Genomic DNA, 10,401 nt, shown 5'->3' with positions numbered 1-10,401 from the left:
GGAGAATTTCGGGGGACGCTGGAAAGTCCAAGGCTTATCGGGATACGCGACCAGATTTATCAATGAGGCTTGGGCACCCAACACACACAAGCGTTATGCATCAAGTTGGAAACGCTGGTGTGATTGGTGCTCACAGCGGTCTGTGGATCCCGTTTCAGCGGATCTTTCTTTAATCATTAATTTTCTGGCATCCCTAGCATCCTCTGGGCTAGCTTACAGAACAGTTAATAACTTTCGTTCTGCAATTTCTGCAGGCAATGTGCCTCTTGATGGTAAACCAGCGGCAGAACATCCCTTGATATCTAAATTGTTGAGGGGCATCCGGATGGTAAAACCTCTGGGTCCCAAATATGTTGCCCTTTGGGATGTCTCAGTTGTTTTGCGTTTCCTGTCAGCTTGGCCTTCTAACTCTCTCTTGACACGCAAACAACTTTCAGCCAAGCTCACTTTGCTTTTGTGCTTGGTCTCTTGCAAAAGGGTTTCTGATGTGCGTGCCTTGGATCTCGCTGGTTGGTCTTTCTCTCCTGAAGGTGTTACCTTTATTATCTCAAGACGGACTAAGTGTAATACGTCCTCAGTTTCTTACCCTTCTTTGCCCCACAATCCTCAATTGTGTGTAGTTCAATGTGTTAAAGATTATGAGGTAAGCACTGCACCTTTTTGGCATGATTTACAGGGACAATTACTTATTGCTTTGCAGAAACCTTTCAAGCCGGTAACTCCGGCGACTTTGGCACGTTGGTTACGTAGGCTCATGCATGAAGCGGGCATTGACACTTCTCTGTTTGGTGCTCATTCTGCTAGAGGAGCCATGGCTTCTAAAGCTTTTTCCATGGGTGCCAGCCTTCAGGACATCATGAAGGCTGCTGATTGGTCATCTGAGTCCGTGTCCAAGACTTTTTATTTTAAGCCTATTATTGATGTTGCATCTGTTGTGGTGGCGAAGCTTTGAAAAAGCATAATCGGAGCCTCCGTCCTGCCATAGAATAGAAAATTTGCTAACATTCGTGCCAAGAATTTTCATTTCTATTAAGGACAGGAGGCGAGGATTATCCCACCCTTGTACTTTCATATTGATGAATTGTTTTGTATATTTCTGCTGCATCATGATACTGTTTATGCATGTACTCTTCCCCGCCCTGTTGTGGTTTCTAATGTTCCTTTTGAGAATGGTCTTTACGGCTTTATTCTTACTCCTTTCAGGCTCCGACCTTAAGTGAGATGTGTTCCGAGTTTATCCTGTTGATTGGTTTTTTGCTGTTCCTTTGACTCTAGGAGGTTCCAGTTTCTTCTGCCTGATGATGACCTCTCCGTTGGACGACTTGGCCTCTGGATCTTACTGTTGAACTTTTACTTACTGTTATTGCAAAGAAAGAGGAAGTTGTAACCTCTATCTCCTTATTTATACTTATGTGGACTCTATGGTTGCCCAGGGTTTATGGGTAATGTAGTCTGAGTTTTTACTTTACTGTGCTGATTGGCTGCTGTTCAGTAAAGGAATTGAGAAAGCATAATCCTCGCCTCCTGTCCTTAATAGAATTGAAAATTCTTGGCACGAATGTTAGCAAATTTTCTATCGGCTGCTGAGCATTTCTATTAAAAGAAATGAGAAAGCATAATCCTCGTCTCCTTGTCCTTAATAGAATTGAAAATTCTTATCACATATGTTCGCAAATTTTGAACTCACCCACGGCGCAGAGGCTTGCACATAAACCTCGATATGTTTTAGTTGCTGTCCCTCTTGTACCCTTTGCATTTATAGATTTCGTGGCATGTGTCTGTCAAACGTGTGTCTGCTTTTTGTTTTCATGAATATTGATTAAGAAAGAAAGGTGGTGATATCTTGATGCTGCACTTTTTCACCACTTCTATTGTATATAGGCCGGGGGCTGCAAAGACGTTTTTCTCTTTTAGGAAAACGGTTTGGTGACAATTTAATGTTCGAATTTATAACAGTTTTAAAGTTGTGTAATTAGAATTGCTTGCGATCGGCGTAACATGCTCATAGTTAAAGATGGCGCTGAAACAGTGTCAGTTTACATTAAACGTTCAAGTGTTCATTTATAGTCGCGATATATCCCATAAACGCAGCTTCATCCTCGGCAACCCACATTTTGTTATTCAAAAATGTTGGCATTTCATGAGATCTGCCGAGGATACAATGTAGTCCGTTCTTTATGTTGTAACTAAATAGAACCTATTGTGGGCGTTCATTTAAAGGGAGAAACTACAAAGCGGGAAACGGATTGGCTACACTGCTGCATATAAATTAGCATATTAATACTGTCGTGTTAACATTCTAACTTTTTCTGTAGTGGACTCTTTTTTTCTTAAAGATCATCGTAGGTAACTCGTGATAAGCTTTGACTGAGACCCCGGCAGATGAGTATAGACGCCATCGCCCCAACATCCTCACCCTCACATTCATAAGAGAATTGCATCCTCCGGTGTTTCTCCGTAGATCAAAGTCTGTGATCCTTCTGGTTCTTGCAAGTGATGAGTGGGTTTTCATGCTTGTGCGTGACGTGTGCCGTCCCATCCTTGTTACGACTGGGCACATTACCCTTCTGAGCTTGAACTGAAGGTCCGTTGACATTCAGGAACAATGTTATGTCAACGTAGAAATAAACTAGTGGTATAACGTGTGGCGGGTATGAATAAAATAGATCAGTAGTTGAAGTAATTAAAACACGTGCTCAAAATTTAGGAGATTAGAATAGTAGTTTAAGTGATTGTTACGATACTGTTTTAGTAGCCGAGGTGGGTAATTGCTTGATCATAGTTATAGATGGCGCTGAAATAGTGTCCGTTTACATTAAACGTTCAAGTGTTCGTTTATAGGCACAATATATCCCATAAACGCAGCTTCATCCCCGGCAACCCACATTTTGTTATTCAAAAATGTTGCCATTTCATGAGAACTGCCGAGGATACAATGTAGTCCGTTCTTTATGTTGTAACTAAATAGAACCTATTGTGGGCGGTCAATAAAGCGGGAAACGGATTGGCTACACTGCTGCATGTAAATTAGCATAATAATACGGTCGTGTTAACATTCTAACTTTTTCTGTAGTGGACTCTTTTTTTCTTAAAGATCGTCGTAGGTAACTCGTGATAAGCTTTGACTGAGACCCCGGCAGATGTGTACAGACACGATCGCCCCAATATCCTCACCCTCACATTCATGAGAGAATCGGATTATCCGGTGTTTCTCCGTAGACTAAAGCCTTCGATCCTTCTGGTTCTTGCAAGTGATGAGTGGGTGTTCATGCTTGTGCGTGACGTGTGCCGTCCCATCCTTGTTACGACTGGGCACATTACCCTTCTGAGCTTGAACTGAAGGTTCGTTGTCATTCAACGTTCAAAGAAAGTACGAAGCCTATACAATAAAGGTTAGAGGGGTATAACATACTGTGTTTTCGGAGTGAGAAATCTGTGGCAGGACAGGAGGCTCAGATCATGCTTTCTCGATTTCTTTACTACCAACAGCAGCCAATAGGAACATAGTAAAGAAAAAACAGCAAACTACAACTCCCATGAGCCCTTAGGCTACCATAGAGACTACATGCTATATAAGTCACCATAGAGGACAACACTTTCTCTTTCTTTGCTGCTTCGCAGCCAGTTAAGTGCTTTACTACGTTTATGGTGTATTAATTGCATGTTTATTGCCTATTACCTTGTTCTGTTCCAGTTGCTGTACGCCGCTTTTCGCTTTGTGCTTTCATTGCAGCCGCTTTGCGTGTGCGTGTGGTGCGGCCGCTGGCGTTTTGCTGGTTTCAGGACGTTGTTTTGTTTTCTCCTTCGAGAGCGCGTGTCGCCTCTCTGGACTTTCGGGCGCCTTGTGCCCGTGTCTGTGCTTTGTGGAGTGGGACCGGGGCTCGGGGACTCACGCGCGCGCGTCGCGCGTCGCTCCTCTTCCGGGTTGCAGACACGCCACCGCGCATGCGCGCTGGCGACTATTGACGCTCCGTGTGACAGGAGCCCGGACACGCTACGAGGCGGCGTTTTCTTGCCTCTGCCCACTTGTCTGCCGGAGAGCTCCTTCTGACGCCCTCTACCTCATTAAAAGGTTTTGGGCTGTATAATCTATAGAGGCGGTGCCTAGGGTGTCCTTTATACGCAAGCTGGTCCCTCCACTTTCTATTCTTGTTGTTTTGGTCGAGTTCTTGCTCTACCTCTCTAGCTTGCGTGGGGCTGTCACCCCCCCTGACAGGGTCGCTTGGTTGCTACCTGACCTTTGCCTTTTGGTATTCTGTGGGCATATAGATATATATCTATATATTTATATTTTTTTATTTACCTTTTTTCCTCAGTGGTGTGCATTGTTTTTTCTACACCATGGCTGAATATGTCGACGCTGAGGAGTATTATTATGAGGAGGAGCCAGAGGAATCGTTTGAGTACGATTTGGTCGATGCCCTTGACCAGGGGGTTCAACATTCTGTCAATACTGCGCTGGTCCGGGCAATTGGGCCGCTGAAGCGTCATTTGACTGACTATGCCCAGCAGCAGGGCTGGATTCCATCCTCTGCTTCCAAACATTCCTCCAAGTCGCCCAGTAATCCTCACAGGTCAGACTTTGTAAAATTGGCCAGGTCTTTGTCTGCCCCTAATAAAATTGGTCACTCTCAGCTTCCGCCTCCGGACACGGAGGATACCTCTTCTTCGTCCTCTTCAGGTCCCTCTGGTCCCCCTCCTGCTAAGAAATCCCGAAAAGAACACTTTGTTGACGCCTCCTCCCATCCACCGGTCTTGACCTTTGAGCCTTCAGATATCATACACCCTAATTCCAAAGTTTGGTGCCCTGCTCCAGAGGTCGCGGATTATATCCAAGCCCATATCCGTGATTCTTTCGATCAAGAGGTGCGTTCTCGGTTACGCTCAGAGTGCCCTCGTCCGGAGTTGGCGGATAAATTGGCTGACACCCCGGAGGTCGACCCCACGATTTTGACATACCTTAAGAAATTTAATAAAGATCCTAAGAAAGGGATTGACCGTTCTTGGCGCCTGTGCCAGAACAAGTTGCTGGATCTTCTTGGTCCCCTGACGAAAATCCTGGATCTGGGGTATCAAGCCCAGGGGGAGGCGTCTGGCATTGACCCTGATGTACTTATTGGTTGGGCCCAACGGGCTATCTGTCTTCTGGGGAACGCAAACTGTGCCCTTTCCACCGAACGTAGGCGTTCCATATTGCTGAAAATGGATCCACGTTTGTCCGAGCTTGCTACTTCTGAGTCAGGTGCACTGGCTCAAGGTCTCATGTTTGGTCAGCCATTTTTGAAGGAGTTGACAAAATTTGTGGCGACCTTTAGTGGCCTCGACAAGGCGCAATCTTCCTTGCGCAGGGCGTTCCGCCCGGTTTTTGCCAAGGCCGGACGATCTGGGGGACGTTCGTTCGGCCGAGGTTCTGGTCAACAACGAGGCCAACAGTCCCACCAGGGTGGAGGCGGACAGCGTCAGCAACACCAGCAATCATATTCCGGGTCTAAGACGACCTTCTACCCCTCCCGTAAAGGTCGAGGTCAAGGCAACAAGGGAGGCTACGGTGGCAACCAAGGAGGACAACAAGATTTCTCCTTTACAGGTGAGCTTGATTCCTTACGACAGTGTTGTTTTGGGGGGCAGGGTTCAGTGTTTTCTAAATAATTGGCGCTCGATCTCCAACGATGCTTGGATATTACAAACAGTTCAGGGGTACCACATCGAGTTCTATCACCCACCCCTTCAGGGTCCCGTCCCTTCTCCCCTTGTTTTTTCCCAACGAGATTGAGAGGTGATTTCCAAGGAAATCGATTCTCTTCTTCTCAAGGGGGCCATTGTGCGAACGACCCTTCATCCACAGGGGTTCGTCAGCAATGTGTTTCTGGTGGAGAAGAAAGGGGGAGGGTCTCGTCTTGTACTCAACCTCAAGGAGTTCAACAACGGAGTGGTCTATCGCCACTTCAAGATGGAGGGCATCCATCTTCTCAGGGATCTTCTTCGCAAGGGCGACTGGATGGTTCGCCTGGATTTGAAGGACGCTTACTTGTCCGTTCCCATCTTTCCACCTCACCGCCGTTTTCTGCAGTTCCAATGGTCGGGGGAATGGTTCGAGTACACGGTTCTCCCGTTCGGTCTCTCGTCTGCCCCATGGTGCTTCACGAAGCTCCTGCGACCAGTCATGGAATCGCTGCGTGCACGGGGGTGCGGCTGATAGTGTATCTGGACGACATTCTTTTGATGGCTCAGTGCCCGCTGCAACTACGCTCCCATTTATCTTGGACAATCGATCTGCTTCAATCTCTCGGATTTCTAGTGAATCCTCAGAAATCTCATTTACAACCCACTCAATCGATAGAGTTTCTGGGTTTCCTTGTGGACTCGGTCTCTTGCCAACTTCTTTTACCTGCCCAGAAAGTCAGGTCTATCAAGAGGGAGTTGAAGTCACTGTTGTCTGCACCGAACGTATCGTTGCGGTCGATCGCTTGGATTGTCGGACTATTGGCCTCTTCCATTCAGGCGATCTTTCCGGGTCCCCTACATTATCGGGCCCTGCAACGTCTCAAGATCCGACACTTGCAGAAGGGTCTTCGTTATTCCGACCTTGTTCCTCTGTCCCAGGATGCGAAATCGGAAATGATGTGGTGGCTCCATCACATGGAAGCCTGGAATGGGAAAGCCCTGTTCGGCTCAACTCCGGACTTGGTTTTGGAATCGGATGCGAGTCTATGGGGCTGGGGAGCCCGTTGCGGGGACTTGACGACGGGCGGCCGTTGGTCTCAAGACGAATTAGCCCTTCACATCAATTGCCTGGAACTTCTGGCGGGATCATTTGCAATCCGCAGCCTTGCTCCACAAGCCACCAGCTGTTGCATTTTGCTCCGCATGGACAACATCTCAGCGGTGCGATATGTGAACAAACTGGGGGGGACTCGGTCGAAATTGTTAGCGGAGATTGCGAAGGATTTCTGGCATTTCTGCCTTCAGAGGAAGATCACTCTTATTGCAGAGTATCTCCCAGGTCGCCAGAATCAAGTGGCCGACTGGAACTCTCGCCATCTGCTGGACTTCAGCGACTGGCGCCTTCACCCTCGGGTCTTTCGCTCCCTGTCTCGCCTTTGGGGTCGCCCTTGGATCGATCTCTTCGCCTCTCGCCTCAATGCTCAACTGCCCAAGTTTTACAGCTGGCGTCCGGATCCGGAGGCTCTGGCCACGGATGCCTTTCTCCAGACTTGGCCCCCTCAGCTTTGCTATGCTTTTCCCCCGTTCGCGATGATTCCGCGTGTCTTGGCCAGAACGAAGCAGTTTCTATCGGAGATCATTCTGATCACTCCTCTTTGGAGAGCTCAAGCGTGGTTTCCGGACCTTCTGGAAATGAGTTGCTCGACTCCATTCCTGCTTCCAACGAAGTGGAACTTGCTGTTGGATCCTCTGCTCCATCCACATCCTCTAATTCTGTCGGGCCAGCTCCGTCTGGTGGCGTGGCGTCTTTCGGGGAACGCTGGAAAGTCCCTGGCTTATCTGGAGACGCTGAGAGATTTATCAATGAAGCTTGGGCCCCCAACACGCGCAAGCGTTATGCGTCAGCTTGGCGTCGGTGGTGTGATTGGTGTTTTGAACGGAACCTGGATCCCGCTTCAGCAGATGTCTCTCTAGTGGTTAATTTTCTTGCTTCCATCGCTTCTTCTGGTTCTGCTTACAGGACTGTCAATTCTTTTCGCTCCGCTCTCTCTGCGGGCCATGATTTGGTCGACGGGAAGCCTGTTGGGGAACATCATCTCATCTCTACATTGCTGCGTTGTGTTCGGATGGCTAAACCTCCATGTCTGGCTTATGTCTGAGGCGGGAATTGATGTCTCCATTTTTGGAGCTCATTCCGCGAGGGGTGCCATGGCCTCTAAGGCTTTTCATGTTGGTGTAAGTTTGCAAGACATTGTGAAGACAGCTGATTGGTCTTCTGATACTGTGTTTAAGACATATTGGGGCAGATTTATGTTAACTGGCGCATCCCGAGGGATGCGCCAGTTAACATGCGCCACAGTGCGCCACAGCTACGCCACCCATGGTGCGCCGCATTTATGATGCGGCGCACCATGGGGCAAAAACGGCACAGATGCGTCACGCATCTGTGCCGTAAAAGTGACGCATTGCTGGAGTTGTGTCGCAAGCGCGACGCAGCTCCAGCAAGGCTCGGGGGTGCCCTATCTGACCAATGCTGCGTCAAGCCTTACGCCTGCTTCAAGCAGGCGCAGGGTTTTGACACAGCATTGGCCTAAAAGTGACTGAGTGAAATCTTATAGATTTCACTCAGCCACTATTGCGAGGCGCACCTGTCCCGGAACGCCCACCCTGCGCCGGAACGCCCACAAGCGGCGCAGGGCTTTACAACGTGACGCATCTGCCTAGATGCGTCACGTTGTAAATCGGTCGTAGGGATGCGCCACGTTTACGCCACAGTTGCGTGACGCAAACGTGGCGCATACACAACATAAATCTTCCCCATTATTTCAAACCCATTGTGGATATTGCCTCTGTTGTGGTGGACAAGCTTTAAACAAGCATAATCTGAGCCTCCTGTCCTGCCATAGAATTAAAAATTTGCAAACATTCGTGACAAGAATTTTCAATTCTATTAAGGACACGGAGGCGAGGATTATCCCACCCATTTATATTCTACTGCATTGTTTATGTTGCATCTTTGCTTTGCTATGATTTGCATTGTTTCTTGCATTGATTTTTCCCCACCCTATGTGATGCTACCTTCCAAGGTTTTGGGGATATGTGTTACGGCTCTGTTTTTCTTTCAGGTTCGGACCAGAAGTGATCCTTCATCTTGGTCTCTCCTGCACTCTTTCCGCGCCTTGGAGGCTGGATCTGCTGTGTTCTTGATGCATCTTCTTCGCTTTTGGATGGTTGCCTGTTTCCTGTTGGTCTCTTTTGCGGGTTGCCTTCGGACTTTCCTTCTGGATGGTCGGCGGTACTTTCTTCAATGACTTTTGACTGTTTATACTTTCCTGGACAAAGAAAAAGGAAGTGTTGTCCTCTATGGTGACTTATATAGCATGTAGTCTCTATGGTAGCCTAAGGGCTCATGGGAGTTGTAGTTTGCTGTTTTTTCTTTACTATGTTCCTATTGGCTACTGTTGGTAGTAAAGAAATCGAGAAAGCATAATCCTCGCCTCCGTGTCCTTAATAGAATTGAAAATTCTTGTCACGAATGTTTGCAAATTTTTAATTCTAAACTATTCTTGGCTACAGAACAAGTTTATGTGTGACTTCTGAATGTTATGTTAGATGCATTTATATATTTCTTTATTTAATATTTTGTTGTAAGAATTTATTATTTAATTCTGTATTATTGTTAGGTGTACTTAGGTGAAAATGCGTTATTAATAAGACAGTTCAATAGTTTAGTGGTTAAAACACTTTGGGGCAGATTTACAAGCCCCTTGCACCTCTTTTACCCTGCTGTTGCGTCACTTTTGTGCGCAAAAGATGTGCCATGGTGCGGGGTATTTACAAAGTGACGCATCTGGGAGATGCGTCACGTTGTAAAGCTCTGCGCCATAAGGAGGCGTTCCGGCGCAGGGGGGGTGGGCGTTCCAGCGCAGGTACGCCTCCTAAAAGTGGCTGAGTGAAATCTACAAGATTTCACTCAGTCACTTTTAGGCCAATGCTGCGTCAAAACACTGCGCCTGCTTGAAGCAGGCGTAAGGCTTGACGCAGCATTGGACAGATAGGGCCCCTGGAGCATTGCTGGAGCTATGTCGCGCTTGCGACGCAACTCCAGAATGCGCCACTTTTACGGCACAGATGCGTCACGCATCTGTGCCGTTTTTGCCTCATGATGCGCCGCATTGTAAATGCGGCGCACCATGGGTGGCGGAGCAGCGGAGCACAATAACTGGCGCATCCCTGGGGATGCGCCAGTTATTGTAAATCTGCCGCTTTGGGGCATATTTACGTCTTCTGGCGCATCTCTGCAAATCAGCAGGGATGTGCCAGAACAGATGTGTCACGTAATCCCCCCTTGCACCACCACAGATGCATCGCATTTACAATACGGCGCACCATGGTGCAAGGAGGGGCAGATGCGTGACGCATCTTGAGGCGCACGGGCAGCGCATTGCTGGAGTCACGTCACAAGCGCGACGCAACTCCTACAACGCACAGGGGCCGCCCATACTCAACATGGAGCCTCACTCCTTATGCCTGCTTCAAGCAGGCGTAAGGATTTAACGCAGCAGCGTCGTAAAACTGACTCCGTGAAATCTTGTAGATTTCACTGTGTCAGTTTTACATGGCTTTCCTGCAAGGGAACGCCCACATAAAACCTGACACAGGTTTCATGTGGCGCAGGGCTTTACCACGTGACGCATCTGCCTAAGTGCGTCACGTTTTAAATAAGTTGCAACATGG

The 10,401-nt window shown here is 47.9% G+C and overlaps 2 non-coding genes across 2 annotated transcripts; both read left to right on the top strand.

The window, feature by feature from the left end:
• Positions 1–2,474: 2,474 nt before the first annotated feature.
• LOC147734742 (small nucleolar RNA U13) lies at positions 2,475–2,573 on the top strand. Its single transcript, XR_015307906.1, has one exon. It is a non-coding gene; the product is annotated as a small nucleolar RNA U13 (small nucleolar RNA).
• Positions 2,574–3,232: 659 nt separating this feature from the next.
• Positions 3,233–3,331, top strand: LOC147734741 (small nucleolar RNA U13). Its single transcript, XR_015307903.1, has one exon. It is a non-coding gene; the product is annotated as a small nucleolar RNA U13 (small nucleolar RNA).
• The last annotated feature ends 7,070 nt before the right edge of the window (positions 3,332–10,401 follow it).

The sequence above is a fragment of the Lissotriton vulgaris genome, chromosome 1_2 (genome assembly GCF_964263255.1).
Source record: "Lissotriton vulgaris chromosome 1_2, aLisVul1.2, whole genome shotgun sequence".
NCBI classification, from domain to species: domain Eukaryota; kingdom Metazoa; phylum Chordata; class Amphibia; order Caudata; family Salamandridae; genus Lissotriton; species Lissotriton vulgaris.
This window is presented reverse-complemented; position numbering and strand designations above follow the sequence as displayed.